Source organism: Rattus rattus, chromosome 8, assembly GCF_011064425.1.
Source record: "Rattus rattus isolate New Zealand chromosome 8, Rrattus_CSIRO_v1, whole genome shotgun sequence".
Taxonomy (NCBI): domain Eukaryota; kingdom Metazoa; phylum Chordata; class Mammalia; order Rodentia; family Muridae; genus Rattus; species Rattus rattus.
In genome coordinates this window covers 73280064-73296677 of record NC_046161.1, presented here as the reverse complement: position 1 = coordinate 73296677, position 16614 = coordinate 73280064, and the positions used below count along the sequence as shown (strand labels likewise).

The window sequence follows — 16614 nt, the reverse complement described above, 5'->3', positions numbered from 1 at the left end:
GGAAGCCAAAAGGATGTTTAATTCGGGGGTGTGAATTTGTGGAGAGGCGTTTAATCGTTGCATTATTGTTCCTTCCTCCACTTGTTTTTGCAAGACCGCCTGGGAATGAAGGAGAGGTGGAAATTGATAACACTTGGTGAAAGCTTTGGGTAAGGCAGCCACAACTTATGAGCTGGAGTTCAGACTCGAATAACAAAGTCCCTTGGTTCCCAGTTACACAATTGCCTTGTCGGATATTAGTAACGTCATTTTTGTAAATGAAGGGCTCCTTCCCAGGACTAATATTTCTATAATCCTGAGCACAAATATTTTTAAATTCTTAAAGATATTTGTTTTAGAGGTGAAACGTGTTCAAATGGCAGAATTGTTGTATCTAAATGTCAAATAAAAATACTAATGAAACACATGAATTTAAGTCTTTGAACGTTTTCTCAGGCTATCAACTGAAGAGTGCACATTTCTTGCTTTTTTTTTTTTTTTTAATAAACCCTGTCTTCAAATGTATGTTGAGTAAAGGCATGGATTTAATATTTTAATTTCTGAGTCAAAGGGTCAGTGGATTATTTTTGTCTTTATAAAAAAGCATAGCAGATATTTTAATAATGGAAATCGCTTCTTCCATAAAAAGCTTTAAAATCTGCCTTGAGCAATAAAGGAAACAGCTTTTTATACTGCATCTGGAGACAGACTTAATTTGAGGCAGACTCGGGTACTTTCTCACTTCTGGTCACTTGACCAGCCTCCGGAAAAATCATTTTTTATTATTTTTTCATATTTTAACAGTAAATAACCCCATGCTGTTAAGAAAACATTGCAAAAGCTTTATTCAAAGTGTGACTATTTCCCCAAATGCTCACTCGTCTGCCTTAAATCAGGCTGCTCTCCTCATGAAGCTTCTACAAAACACACATTGTAACAGTCTCCACACAGTAAGTGTTCTTCTCATACCATACCCTGATATATTTCTTCTTGGTACCATAAATCAGGGGAAATTTAATCAGCAGCTTATACAGAAAATAGAATTCAAGAGCTCGCTAGGACTGATACTTGTAAGCTTCATTTGGGGTGGACGTTTGGATAGCTGTAACTTCACCCCTGCTTGTTAGAAAGTCTACGGTTCGAAAATTAATATGTTGGTCTCTACTTGAACTTTCAGTTGGCTGGTTTCTACATCATTTCCTTTAAACAGGAGGTTTTTTTTTTTTTTGAAGGTGGGGAGAAATTTTATCTGAAAAACGTGTTCAGTAGTAGTAAGGACAAGAGCACATATCCAGTCATCATTTTTAAGTTTTGAAAAAGAAGGCATTGATGGTTCAAATTTTTCACTTTTCTTTTATATATGAATAGAACTTGCTTCGTACTCTGTTCAAAACAGTCGTCTATATTCACCTCATACCTAGAAACTCAAGTGTCTGTCCTATTTGGAGACACTTAATATTTTCAAGCATTTAATATTTTAACCATTCACCCATACAGACTTCAGCACTTTTGTCGTTAGATTCTCAGACATTTTTTCCCCCTCTTTGGGGCAGCCACAGAATTCCTCCAGGCTTCCTCCCGGAAGTCAGCAATGTTCCCTGCTGGAAGATTAGATCCAAATGTCTGACAGCCTCCTGGAGGCAGACGGGAAATGACAAAGCTTAACTGGAAGATCTCAAGTCACATCGATATTAGACCTCGGTCGCCTTCCCCAGGTCCGAATTGTGGAGTCTCCCTTTCAAAGCCTAAGTGAGATTCTTGTAGAATGTTTAGGTCTCACAAAACTAGAGCTAGAGAAATGTAGCTATTAAAAGTCCAAAACAACTGACGTCTTCAGTTTTTTCTGTATGCGCATGATAGGAGGTCCACCTGTTAGAAGTGAATGGAAAATGGCGTCAGTCGGATGAACGTTTTACAAGCAGACTGTTGATGAAACACAGGTCAACCTTGAAACTTTCTATTGCTTCTGATGCCTCCTGGATAAAGACCAAAACCCTCACCCAAAGACCAAAAATCAGTGGCGCATCTCTCCTCAAACCATAGCTGCCACCCCCCAACTCTTCTGCTCTTGAGCTGATGCATCTGTGCGACTGTCCCTCCACGCTCCTAACACTATCAGATTCAAGCCAGTCATTGCTTCTTCAGGAAGCTGTTCCTGCCCTGCTCCCACTGATCTAATCAAGCTTCCTTTAACATCATTAAACTTTCTCTTGAAGCATCCACTGTAATTGCAATATGTATAATTTATGTGAGCCTTTGCCTAATGCTACTTCCCCAACTAGATTCTAAATCCCGTTGAAACATGAACAGTATCTGATATTTGCTCAGTCTTAGGTCAGTAACATCTATTATGGGTTGAATTATCTAGACTCTAAAGTGTGTGTGTTGCTGGCTATCAAAATGTGAATAAACTTGGAGTTGGGAGGTAATGAATTGAAAGTCAAGCCACTAGGATGGGCTATCTTACAGTATGGCTGTGACCTTTTAAGAAGAAGGGAGAATACAGACAGGCACTTGGGGAAAAGTAGACTTAGAGGACACCAATCCCACTGAAATTTGATCCCAGACTTTTAAACTTCCAAAACCACCCCACACAAATAAAAATTCTGTTCCTTAAGCTATATGGTCTCTACTATGTTGTTATACTATCTCTAGAAAACTAACATAATTAGTATATTTACAAATTCTGATACCTTGTAAGTAAACATTTTGGGGGTGAATCGAGCAATAATGTAAACTTGGACTTGAGTACTAATACTACCTGCTTCGTTGTAAGATCTCAGTCAGATTGGAAAGAAACAGTGTAAGCTCTGTGTTGCTCAGCATGGCTCTCAGACAGTAAATCATACTCTAAAACTTTACTGAGGAACCTGAAGGATGTGGAAACTCAGAGCTGTCAGCATCAGGACCATCTCAGTGCTGTCAGAAACAGGACTGTCTGCTTCCCACCTTGTATCGCTTCTTTCTGTCGGAGAATGAGTCTCTTAGCAAAATTAATGTAAACCAACTCTTAATTTGTAATGAGAATGCAGGCAACTTTATGTATGATTTTGCCACACAAATGCTAAATGTTTAAAACCTAATAAAAATAGTCTAAGCCTGGAGGTAGTTTCATCTTTTATATCTGAGATGAGTCAATTTTGTTTAATTTCTCTGTTGCTTGCAACAATCAAACTGTCATCACAATTCAGAACAAACTCAAACAATTTTTTTCCATTTGTATTAATACTTATTAATTGTCCCACATGGTGGGGATTGTGGTGTTCTCACCCATGCTTATAAACAACTTATGTCTCTACACTATCTTACGTCCTCGTTTTCTCCTCACAGTTGTCCAGCCTCCCTTCTCTCCCTGGAGCCTCTTCGATTTTCAGGCCATCTTTCCCTTTGTTTTCTAAGAGCCATACAAAAGAGAAGACATGATCTTTGTTTATTTCACTTAAAATGATGACCTGTAGTTCCAATTAATTTCCTGCAAATAATGTAATTTTATTCTTCTATTTTGGCTAAGTAGGCACTCCACGTTGTCTTCATCAGCTCATCTGACAGACATGTAGTTGCATTTGTAGATAATGTCATGAGCACTGTGGGCATGCGTGTATCTCTATTTATGGTTACTGAGTCATCTGTGTATACACTTGGAATTGGTATAGCTTTTATCTAAAAGGGACCGCATTCTAAACTGCAAAACAAGTTTTAAGATATAGAAAGGAAACAAAATAATCTAGAACACCTTATAAGATGATAGTGAAATAAATTGGGAATTGGTAAAATGAGAAACTGAAAAAATTACACAAAATATTCTCTTGGATAGCAGGAAGGCCAAAAAAAATCAGGAAAGAGATTGAATAGTCATAGATAGAATCATATGAAAATAAAAGAACCTTCTTTTATTGCTAAACAGTTTCTTGCTATGAGTGTTTACTTGTAAAATTCAGAAAAATCTCAAATAACTTATGTAACCTCATTGCATAATGTAATGCACCTCAAGTTATAGGGTAAACAAAGACAAACCACACTGAAAAGCTATGCAGTGACAAAATACAAGGGATATCTGAGCAGAAATTACTGAAATGGAACTTAAGAGAATAATATATTGAATGAATCTAACATGAATTTTGTTCTTTATGAAGATATAACTGGATTGCCAAACTCCTATGCAAATAAACCAAAAGGAAGAGGAAAATATGCAAATTATAAAAATTAGACATGAAAGAGGACTATTACAAGAGATTTAAATGAAATAAATCTAGATCAGTAGGAAATAATTTGAGAAATTATATTGCGTAATGCTGGAAAAAAATCTAAAAGAAATGGATACATTCCCAGACACAGATAACCTACCAGAATTAAACAAAGTTGCAAATAATTTAAATAAGTCCCATAATAAACTTTGATGCTGAAGCAGTAATAAAAATTCTCCCATCCAAAAAAAGTAGCCCATGAATGGAAAGATTTACTGTGGAAGCCTGCCAAACCTTTAAAGAAAGGCTAATGCCAATGAGTCTCCGTTCATAAAATAGAAGGCAAAAGGCAATAAGACAAATCAGCAAACTGCAGATTGGAAAAAAATCTTCACCAACCCCACATCTGATTGAGGGCTATTATCCAAAATATATAAAGAGCTCAAGAAGTTAACCTCCAAAAACCAAACAACCCAATTAAAAATGGAGTGCAGAGCTAAACAGAGAATTCTCAACTGAGGAATCTCAAATAGCAGAGAAACACCTAAAGAAATAGTCATCATCCTTAGTCATGAGGGAAATGCAAATCAAAGCAATCCTAAGATTCTACTTTATACCAACCAGAATGGCTAAGATAAAAAAACTCAGAGAGCAGTAGATGCTGGAGAGGATGTAGACAAAGAGGAACACTCCTCCATTGCTGGTGGGATTGCAAGCTGGTACAACCACTCTGAAAACAACTAGTGGTTCCTCAGAAAATTGGAAATAGTTCTACCTGAAGAACCAGCCTACTGGGTATATACCCAAAAGAAGCTCCAACAGATAACAAGGACATGTGCTCCACCATGCTCATAGCAACTTATTTCTAATAGCCAAAAGCTGGAAACAACCCAGAAGAATGGATACAGAAAATGTGATATATTTACATAATAGAATACTACAACTAGGAAAAACAATGACTTCACAAATTTTGCAAGCAAATGGACAGAACTAGAAAATATCATCTTGAATGAAGTAACCTAGACCCAAAAGACATACATGGAAACACAGGGACAAAAAATGGAGGAGAGACTGAAGTAAAGGCCATCCAGAGACTGCCCCACCTTGGGATCCATCCCATCAGCAGACACCAAACTCTGACACTATTGCTAATGCCAAGAACTGCTTGCAGACAGGAGCCCACTAGGGCTGTCCTCTGAGAGGCTCTGCCAGCACCTGACTTAAACAGATGCAGACATTCACAGTAAACCATTAAACTGAGCCTAGGGGCCTCAATGTAAGGGATAGGGAAGGACTAAAGGAGCTGAAGGGGATTGCAACCCCATAGAAAGAACAACAATATCAACCAACCGGACCCCTCAGAGCTCCCAGGGACTAAACCACCATCCAAAAAGTATACATGGGTACTTTTGTGGCTCCTACTATATATGTAGCAGAGGATTGCCTTATCTGGCATCATTGGGAGGGGAGGCACTTGGTCCTGTAGAGACTTATTGCCCCAGCATAGGGGGATGCAAGAGTGATAAGGTGGGGATGGGTGGGTGGGTGGGGAGCACCCTCTTAGAGGCATAGGGAAGATGGGAGGGAGGTTTGTGGAAGGGATACCAGGAAGGGGGACAACATTTGAAATATAAATAAATAAAATAATCAATAAAAAACAAAAAAACAAGTTTGTCCAGAATTTTATGTATGTAGCAGAAAGAAGAAAACATGTTACATAAACAAAATAGAATTTTTAGGCATAAAAATGAAAATGAAATTATGGTATCTATAAGAAAATGGACAGAACTTGAGATCATTATTTTACATAAAATGGGTCAAACTCAATAAAAAATTCTACATTTGCACTTATATGAGGAATTGAGAGTTCAGGGGGTGTGTGTGTGTGTGTGTGTGTGTGTGTGTGTGTGTGTGTGTGTGTGTGTGGAAGACAGAAAGGGGAGAGAGAGTTCTAAAGGGAGTCTTTGGGGAAGAAAAGAAAGCATAATAGAATAAATATAACATGAAACAGAAGAGCAGACTATTTGGGGTAAGAAGAAAACCAACCCCAATGAACAGACAGGAGGCAGTAGATGAGAGGGAGAAATAACAAGACATAACAGAGCGATGGCTCATATGGCTCATATGCATGAATATGCCCTAGTAAGATCCACTCTTTTGACATAACTTGAATAAGAGTGTAAGTGAGAATTTTATTATGTGTAACTTTCTCTTCCCCTGCTCTGAGTAGTGACAAAATACTCTAAGTATGTAACATGTAATCCCAAACAACAACACCAAAAATCAACCTAGCTCCCCTTGCACCATCCGAGTGTCAATTCCTTGGAATGAGCACTGACCCCCATGGTGAACAAAGCTCTAATTGGAGCCCAAATGTTGTAATACACATGATGCTGTCAGAATAATCACCACATGGGGAGCCCAAATAATTAGTTGAGGATGTTTTCTGATCCGGTCATCCCTTGGCAAAAGGAACAAAGAAAGCTAAGAGTCTCCATGGCCAGAACACAGAAGTGTCGGGTTCTAGGATCTGCCTGCCACTTGTTGTAGGGCTCTAGGCAATTCTTAAACTTCATTATATTATATTTTTCTATAAACACAACTATGACTTTCCATGTTTCCCTAAGACGTTTCCAGAAAATCTTGTAAACACCATTATGAAGGTAAAATGGAAAGAGAAATCCTTCCATATTGAAGTATACTTTCTGAAAAATGTTTGGTTAATCTCTTCAGATTTTCTTTTCAGTTAGCATACAGAGTCATACATTGGCATCTCCACAGAGATAAGACTTTTTTTGGGTAAACAACTACTGACAATCAACATTTATAAGCCAAAGTCTGTAGCAGAGGGCAGCCTCAGCTCCACTCCATACACTTAGCACATTAATTCTTCTCACTGGCATACATGGTGGTAATGAAGTGAGTATCTCTGAATACAGACAGAAGCGTATGAGACTCTATCTATGCTCAGTCTACAGAAGTGAGCATGGAGTTAACTTAAAGTAACCAACACCAAAGCTAGACAGAAGAAGAATACTTTCAAATTGTTTAAATATTTAAGATTAAAGTTAAAGAAGACTAACTCCCTAATTGGTAAGACTGACATTATTAGTCTGTAAGATCCTTCAGGGTGAATATAAGTCAGCCCCTTCCCCAAGCTTCTTTACTCTTGGCATAGGTTGTGATGATGCAAGTCCAGCTACAGAAGATGTCAACTGGGTAGAGGTGAAGAGATGAAAATTAGAACAGACAGGAACCATGACTGGATGACAGGACCACATAGAAAAGATACGGCCAGAGTCTGGGAAAGACTGGCAGAAGAATCACAAAATACTCATTTTTGGACCAGAAAAAAAAACATAGTGGCCAAACAGAAATCAGAAACATGGTGTGAGAAGTAGAGGAAGTGGAGGTGAAGACAATACCAAAGGCGCATCTAAGCATATCACCCGGAAATCTAGTGGGGTGTGGGGGTGTCTTCCTGCAGATCATAGCAAAGCGTCGTTACAAGTCTAGATTCCCAGGCCAGTTGAGTCTTCCTGCTTCTTCGAAAGATGTGCCTTGTTTTCACTGGTGTGCGACATAAATAATTACAGTTCAATTTTTTAATGAGAGAAACCAAGTAGTCTGTTACAGCTGGCCAGGATGTGACTGGCCAGAACAAAGGACACAGAGCAGCTAGTCAAAGATGGGCACCAGTTCTGAAAGAACCTGCCCAAAGTAGAGCTGACACCAAAGCCTCACAGCCCTCACCTCTCCTGAGCTGGTCCCTGTCCCAACTCACAGCTGCAAACCAATTTTAGAAAGAGAAAAGATTTTGAAAGCCAAGCTATGAATTCTTGTTCTGGACTAGAAGGGTCAATCTTTCAAAACTCAATAAAAGTACATTAATTTCAAAACATACATACACATACACATATGTAATTTAAGGTAAAGTGTACCTTTTTATGAAAATCAACTAAATTTTTTGATGGTCCTTAAGTCAAAGTGGATACCTTCATAGCCTGTGGTATACTTCATCTGCTTCTGTCTCTATCTCTTGTATCCATCTCCTTCCAAATAGCATGGTATTATTAATAATCCAATTTCCAACATCATAGAAAAACAAAATCAATCTCCTTTGCAATGAATTGACATGATGTAACCAAGGCATGCTTTTTGGCTGAGGACTAATTCCATGACTAAAGTTACTTGAGAGCTGCTTGCTACTCATCAACATTTGGCCTTAAAAGGGATGGTGGAGTATCTTCTACACGAGACAGTAGATGAATGGACAAATGCCATTGGAGACAAACAGATGTTGCGGTTAACCAAGTAGGAGGAGGCATATGTGAATTTAGTTCAGAATCTTATTGCCAACAGAGCTATAAAGAGAAAATCCATACTTGATCCTCTACCTCCTGTTTGATGGAAAATGTTCAGATGCATTTGTCTGAGTTCTTCAAAGAGCCATGGCAACTTAGTCTTTTCAATAAATATAGACAAAAAGGAACATAAATACTAATCCCTTTATCCGTCCCCTTAACTATGCAGTTCTAAAAATGTGTGTGCAAAGCGAAGGTAATCTGACATGTAAATGAAATTTTACCTCATGCCCGTGGATAAAGGCATTCAAAAGAAGAGGGAGGGGGAAACCACTACACACTGTTTGCTATTCTGAAAGCCTGTTTCAGACTGTATCAGACATGGGATATAGAAACCCAATGATTAAAAACGAATATTAATTTAGAAGGTGTCTTTACCTAGGCCTGAAAGGTCTAAAAGTGCACATTTCTACATGCATTTCCAAGCCAGTGATTTTCATGAGTAGAGAACATATGGGCCCATCATTTTAAGCTCCAGAGACATGGAGCCTCCATACCTTCCATGGACTTTGACCTGGACTCTAGTGTGAGAATGAAGGACAGAAAGGCAGACTGGCACTATATAGAGTAAACCAAGATGACCAGGAGGTAAGACACAAAGTACTTCTAAGATGAAAGCATACATAAACCAATATAGATATGGAAACTCTAAAAAGGCAAACCAGAGCTCCGAACTCCTGTTCAGGAGGCAGGTGTCCTAGACACCCAAATCCCTTCAGAATGCCAGCTGCAGTGGCCACAATGAATTTGAATGGAGAAATCTAAGGTAACTGCCCCTCTGTGGTTCATGCTCTTGTAAATTCTCACCTTCAATATGAACAGAGCCAGGAAAGAGGAGCAGACAACATTCCACATTGACCTAATTACTTGGTCTGAGTAAGGTTTTCAGGAGAGTAGGTCTGAGGGTTGAAAGCCAGCAGCAAGCTGAAAGAAAAGAATTCCACCTTCAACCAATAAGCACTGAAGGAGCTACAAATGAACTACATCCATGGGTAATACTTTGGTTTCAGCTACAGTCTGAGAGCTGAGAATTATAGTGTCTTGGCCTACCAACTGTGACCTAATGAACGGGTGCTGTGTCAGGTGCCTAACGTGGCAAACTGTTACACAACAAAATAAAATTAACAAGAATCAACTACATATTTGCCAAATCAACTATGACTAGGAGAGGCTCCTAACATACTAATGGCAAACTTCCTTAAAACCTTCCCACTCTTCCTGTTTTCTTAGCCGTCTTCTGAGATACAGTTTCATGTTCAAGGAGCCAGAAAAACTTGCTTTGGAATCATCCTGTGAGTTAGGCCAAGGACACATTCTCCTATTTTTAAGGAGTGTCTCCCCAGAAACCATTGAAATTCGTGAAAGATATTCCAGAATTTTCTTTCAGTAAACAGTGTCTCTGTCTATAGGGAGATTGTGTTTAATTTTACCAAATTTACAGCCTTTTACGGGAAACATTTTGACTTCGCTTATCCAAACCTGTGTCAAATTGTGGGTTGGTCAGATCGCAGGCTCACTTAATGTCACCTCAGAGCATGCCCAACATGGGGATCTGATCCAATGTCCATAATTTCAAATGACATAAATCTGGAAAGCATAAAATTGCAATCCAGCCACGTCAAGTGCAAAACCATGTGCTGCGAAACACGAACGCTTTCATTTGGTCTGAGTTTTCATTCTCAAGAAAGTCTACTCCTTGTCCCAAATCTGATTTGCCTGTTCCCGCTTTATGTACTGCATGGTGAACTGCCATATGTGATAATCGAACAGTCTATCCCTTAAGAGGCCATTCCGTGCTGGGGAACATTTTTAACTGAAACAAGTGTGTCACAATTCAAGTAAAATCTCCTGTGGGTGAAAGTCACTCAAATACATAAAGGAGGCTCATGGGTAAAAGGCTGTACTCAGTAGAGTCTCTTTTAGAAAGTATGTTATAATTCCCTTGCAGAATTAGCATAGAGAACACTGCTTTGTTACCTGAACTGACTTTAGCCTAAGTTTTAGTTTGAACTCAAGTACTATCAAAATGTTTGATAATTCAAAAATATAGTTATAAAAGCCATAAGACACTTCTAAAAAGTAATAGAATCCTCTGACAGTGACTACTTAATAATTATGTAAATTCTGTACAGAACACCTTTAAATGCTTAAATAAAGCCATATATGTTTACATTACGAGGAACTTCTTACCCCTACTAAGGCAAAACAAATACATTCTAGGGAAGGATTTAGCGTGCGTAGAATGTTTTCTATGAGACTGATGCCCTGCCACACTGAGAGCCACTAAAGTGCTTTCTAAAATGTCAAACAAGTATGGTTATATTTTTCTCACCCTTTGACTTCAGTCTATTTATTATCTATAAAACTAGTTCCAGTTCGACTTTAAAAAGCTGTGCACAGGACACTGAAGGAGTTGCCAGAGTCCAAATAGTTTCTAAGCAGTAAATCAGAAATAGCCACAGTGCAATCAGCATATCTCCCAGCATTACTCTGCATGGGCCACTTGCTTCTCTGCTACATCCCACAACTGCTACAGGATAAGGACAAAGAGAGGAAGGGTTCTAGCATGCCAGGATATCAGTTTAAAGATGACATCTAAGAAACTTGAAGCAAATGATATATCGAATGAGCACTTAAAGAATTTAAGAATATAACTTGTTTTCAGATTTTCTGACAAACCTATTCTATCATATTTCCCATCTCTTGCCTCTTAGCCAGGCCTAAGATAGATTCTGGTGACTTAGATGTAACAACAGTCTCCCTCATCATCTTTCAGCTTAAGGTAAGCTGAAGCATTCTATTCTCACTCAATTCCGGGCTTGTCTTCTCCAGCCCATGCAGATTTGACAGCGAGTTTCACTGTCACAAGAAGCAAAACCAGGCCTCAATTTTTTCACTCTTCCTGGTTCTTCTATTTCCATGTCTGAATCACTGTGCTGCTCTGGATTCTTCCCAGCTGTGATAAAAAAAAAGAAGGGTAGCAATTTTTTAAATAAAAACCTGTGGCTAGGAAGATAAGAGACCTCAGGTGAGAGCTTACTGGTATCATTATATGAAATAGGGTGCCTTAGTTAATAGCTTTTCTATTTCATTAGGACACCATGGCCAAGGCAATTTAAATGAACGAAAGTATTTCATTCTGGATTCATGGTCCAGAATGTAGTAAAATTCATGACCACCCTGGCAGCAGGGAACATGCAGCAGGGAACATGGCAGCAGGCAGACAAGAATGGCATTGAGGCAGTATCTGAGAACTTAGATTTAATCCACAAGCACAAGATTGATCTGGGCTTTTGAAATCTTGGGGCTCACCCCAGTGACACACCTCCTCCAACAATGTCACATATCCTAATCCTTCCCAAACAGTTCCATCAACTGGGAACCAAGTATTCAAATATATGAGTCTATGCAGTCCATTCTTATTCAAACAACCACATGGACCTAGTATTAAACTGACTCTAATGACTTATCCTTATACCCATAGACTATTACATCATTCAACTGTCAACAAAGAAGTTTCCTATTGCAGTAGATTGCGACTAACACGAAGAGTCACAAGTAGCCAAGGCAAAGAGAATAAAAGACTGAAAAATTCTCAGCCATAAATGGAACATATATTCTGTACCATATCCTCCCAAAACTCAAGGATTATTGCAGAAGGCAGGGCGGAAAGAAAGTATGAGTCTGAAGTGGTAGGTGGCTCTAAGGAAACAGTGTCTTGTCCATAAGCAAGCAGTGTGACGTCATGCACATAACCTGTAAGAGCTAAACCCAGAACAAATCTCAGCACAGAAAGTGGAGGGAGCTAGGGATGAAATTCCACCCACAGCGAAGACGCTATTAGCAACTGTTAACTGCTTAGAGAGGAAGAGACAGTTTTCTGTAAGAGTGTAGCCCCTGATAGCTTGATCACTGACACTCCAATGGAAGGCCACATCTACAAGACTACTTCAGTAGTACAAACTGGACTTGATGAGGAAGAAAAGGACACAAAGTTGGATGAGAAGGAGAATGAGGCTGGATCTGGAAAGATTTGGGGGTAGGTGGTAAATATGATCAAAATGCATTATACAAAGTTTTCAAAGAACCAATACAAATAATTTTAAATTGTTTCATTTGTTTTGTTTGTGTTTGTTTGGATGGTGAAAGACCTGTCATAGACGACCAAATGTCAGCTCTTGTGCATAACCAAATTTTCAGAGGAATATCTCTGGAGACTGCCCCCACAGAAATCCTCAATGTTATGCCATTTACTAATTTTGACAGCATTCTTTCTTGGTGACATTCTCAGTCCCTGCTTTTAACAGTACTACTCACAATTTCCATTGCCGGGGTCACCTTGCCCACTAGGAATCTTCTCTAAAGGGTTCTGTTTTGTTTATTTAAAGTGCCAACTCTAAAGCTGAGCACAGTGAAGCACACTTTTAATTCTAGTTCTTTGGAGGCAGCAGAAGGGCAGGACTCAAATGAGTTCAAGTCCAGCCTGCTCTACATAGAGTTCCAAGCAAGCCAAGGCTACATTTTGAGACCCTATATCAAACTTTTCTAACTCACTTCACCCTGGTTATGACTATGAGCAGAGGCATCGTAAAGCACTACCAGGCTAAGGAGAGATCTTAGAAATTAATTTTATAGTCCCAATAAAGCCTTCAGATTACTGTAGCCTGAGAAAAAAGAATCTTTACTAGAACCTCAAGTATTCACTAAAATCTCTCTCTGCCAGTAACTAGGATTTACTTTCATTAAGTCACCATGTTTTAGAATTATTTGTTATGTGGCAACAGGAAAGCAATAAAGTATTGTGTGTCCTTAAATATTCAGGTGAATTTACAACTCCATTTCATGCACAACCTGAAGATATCCATGATCAAAAGCATCCCTTTAACACAAAGTCAAATATGATAATGAACAGTGTAATAGTGTGTCTGAATGTGATTGCCTCTTACAATCTCCTCTTACTCTTGGTGAAATCATTAGTCCTAACAAGTTATTCAGAATGCTATACATGTACACAGGTTAATATAAAATCATCCTATTGAAAGAGCACAGTGAGCCCATCCCAAAAAGTCCACACAGGAAATGAGTAAAATACCTCTGCCATTGATATTTGAAATTCAAATAATATAACTTGCTTTTATAGGTTTGAGATAAGCTCTGGTGTTAAAATTCAACTGACTTCATTAAAGATAGTCTCTCGTGTGTTTCTTAGAGTGTGAGTGGGGTGATCAAACAAGGAGAACCCTAAGAAATGATACCAGGAGAGATGAGCCAATAAAGACTGCATACTGCTCTTGCTGCGTTTCCCAGCAGCCACATGAAGTGTAGACTGATCTTACAGAGGACCTGAGTTTACCGGAACCCACATCCCACCACCTGCAATTCCAACTCCAGAAAACCTAGCCTCTAGATACTCCAGAGCTTCTAGCCTCTGAGGGCACCAGAATTCACAGGCACATATCCCCTCACACACAGAGGAACACACACACACAGACACAGACACACACACACACACACACACACACACACACATGCATGCCATTAAAAAGAATAAAAATTCTTAATTAAATAAAGTAGAGAAACAGAATCAAAAGTAGCTTTCCAGACATAGAGTGGGTGACCCTGTGTCTCTCCAAGCTCTGTGAATCGACATCATCTCCCAGAAGGAAGAGCAGGGTGTGTGTTTGTGAGGCACACGATCTAGCACAACGTAATCAGTGGAGTACGCAGTCCTAGCAAAGTCATGAGGCACCAGATAGTCATCTGTCTATCATAGCAAGCATCTGCTAAGCCTTGGAACTGTCAACATTACAAAGAACCTTTTGGACATTCTCACCAGGGTCACCTAGAAACCACATCAACAATAATAACGAGACAAAAATTTATCCAAGGAACAATGTCAGATGTTTGGAGTGCACTAGTCCCAAGGCAATGCCTGCTGCCACTTGGCTAATCTGTTACATGTATGTGACAGAGAGGGGACAGAGGAACCCTGGAGCAACTCAAAATGAAATGCCAAAAAAGTGGAAACCACAAATAGAATAGCCAGAAGGGGAAAAAAGGATCACTTCTGGATGAGAAAATTATCCCTGCTGGATGAACAGGATCAAAAGACACCCATTTCCTATTGGAAATGAAGGTCAAAACCAAGGAGAAAATACTCCAGTCAACACTTCAGTCAGAAATGTCTCAAAATGTAACTTCAGTGACAAGCAGAGAAGAGATTGTGATGCAATAAACTCCTCTCACATATAGAAAATCCTAACAATAATAAAATAAAATGATGTTAAACATTGTGTTATATACATTTTCAAGTAAGCAATATAAATTCAGGTTTTGTGTACCCCGACACTCACCAATTACCACCACATTGAAATCCAGACGTTGTGCTGAATAAATTTCCCACTGAGTTAGACCCCCATGATATAGAAGGATCTCTTTTTCTGTCAAACTATAACTGAAATTTTAAGCCAGATGATTGCTAAAGCCCTCAAGGCTCTGAGATTTTGACACAAAGAACATTTGAGACCGCATGAAAATAAAATATCATCATAGACCAATTTTTTTAAAAAAATTCCATCAAAGCTATGCTCACTGTGAGAATACAAAGTGGTTAGAAAAATGAAGCGCATATTATTCTGACACTCCAGACTTTCTTTTAAAGCCAGATTGAAGTTATGCAGTGTTGAAGAGTGGAAAAAGCCATTAAAGTTGATTTTTGTCAACTTTATGTTTAGCCACAGATGTTAGCATGACACTTAATAATTTCTGGTTTATGGAGGAAATTAGAAGAGAATGCTAACAATTCAAATGACATACAACCTGCCTATAAAATTACTTCGGGTTTCACTTGAAAACAATGTCAAGAATGACTTTGATAATTGCAAGTATTCTACAATAGATTATCTAGTTTAGTAGCTTAACGGGTAGCTTAGGAGTTTTTTTTTTTCTTTTAACCAAAGTTATTAAAACATGTATTTATTGCCTGCAAGGCTAAATTGTGTACCCAACTTGACATCATTCTTCTATGTGCATCCTATACATTTAATTTGAGTTCAGATACAAATAAGGGAGGATACATAGTAACTCTTAAACTGTATGTACAGGGTGTGATCATCTAGGCAAGATGCTTTCTTTTTTATGAGCACTGGTATTTTGTCTGAATCCATGTCTGAGTGAGGATGCTTAGATCCTGGAGTCACAGACAGTTGTAAACTGCCATGAAGTTACGGGGAATCGAACCCTGGTCCTCTGGAAGCTCAGTTGGTACTCTTAACCACAGAGCCATCTCTCCAACCCCACAAGGTGCTTTCTTGATCTTCAAAAACTCACAAGGAAAAATGAGTTTCTTTTTTTTTTCCTGCTTATTTTTTTTCTTTATTAACTTGAGTATTTCTTATTTACATTTCGATTGTTATTCCCTTTCCCGGTTTCCAGGCCAACATCCCCCTAACCCTTCCCCCTCCCCTTCTATATGGGTGTTCCCCTCCCCATCCTCCCCCCATTACCGCCCTCCCCCCAACAATCACGTTCACTGGGGGGGTTTAGTATTAGCAGGACCAAGGGCTTCCCCTTCCACTGGTGCTCTTACTAGGCTATTCATTGCTGAGTTTCTTACTCTATATGAAAACATCCTCAAATAATTGTAAAACTAAACTCTAATCTTGCTTAGCAAAGAACAAAGAGAATGTTAAAGTGTGCTATGATTTAAAAATCTACTTTCAGATTCAGACATAAAGAATTGGGATTTATACGTGGTTCCAAGAACTGTTTCAATAGAAGAAAAACAACTCTGATGTGGCTACAGTAGTTTCTCTCTTTAGACTGTAATTTTTGTTCCTTTGATTAAGCATAATAATCCCATAATATCCTTAATTCCAGAAATAACATGTCCAACACAGTAAAGCCATATTCATGAATCTATCACTGCCAGGCCCCTCTATTCACCATCAGTCTAAATCCATATTGTCAGCCTAAACAGACATATTGGAAATTCCCCTCACACCACTGTGACATAAAACGTTGTGGTGACACAGGACCCAGAGTAAAAATATTGAATATGACATAAACAAACAAAATAGATCCAACTG

General features: G+C 38.8%; 1 pseudogene; it reads left to right on the top strand.

Annotated features, from left to right (window-relative positions):
- The window catches only part of LOC116908217, an 82951-nt pseudogene that overhangs the window by 13908 nt on the left and 52429 nt on the right, over positions 1 to 16614 (top strand).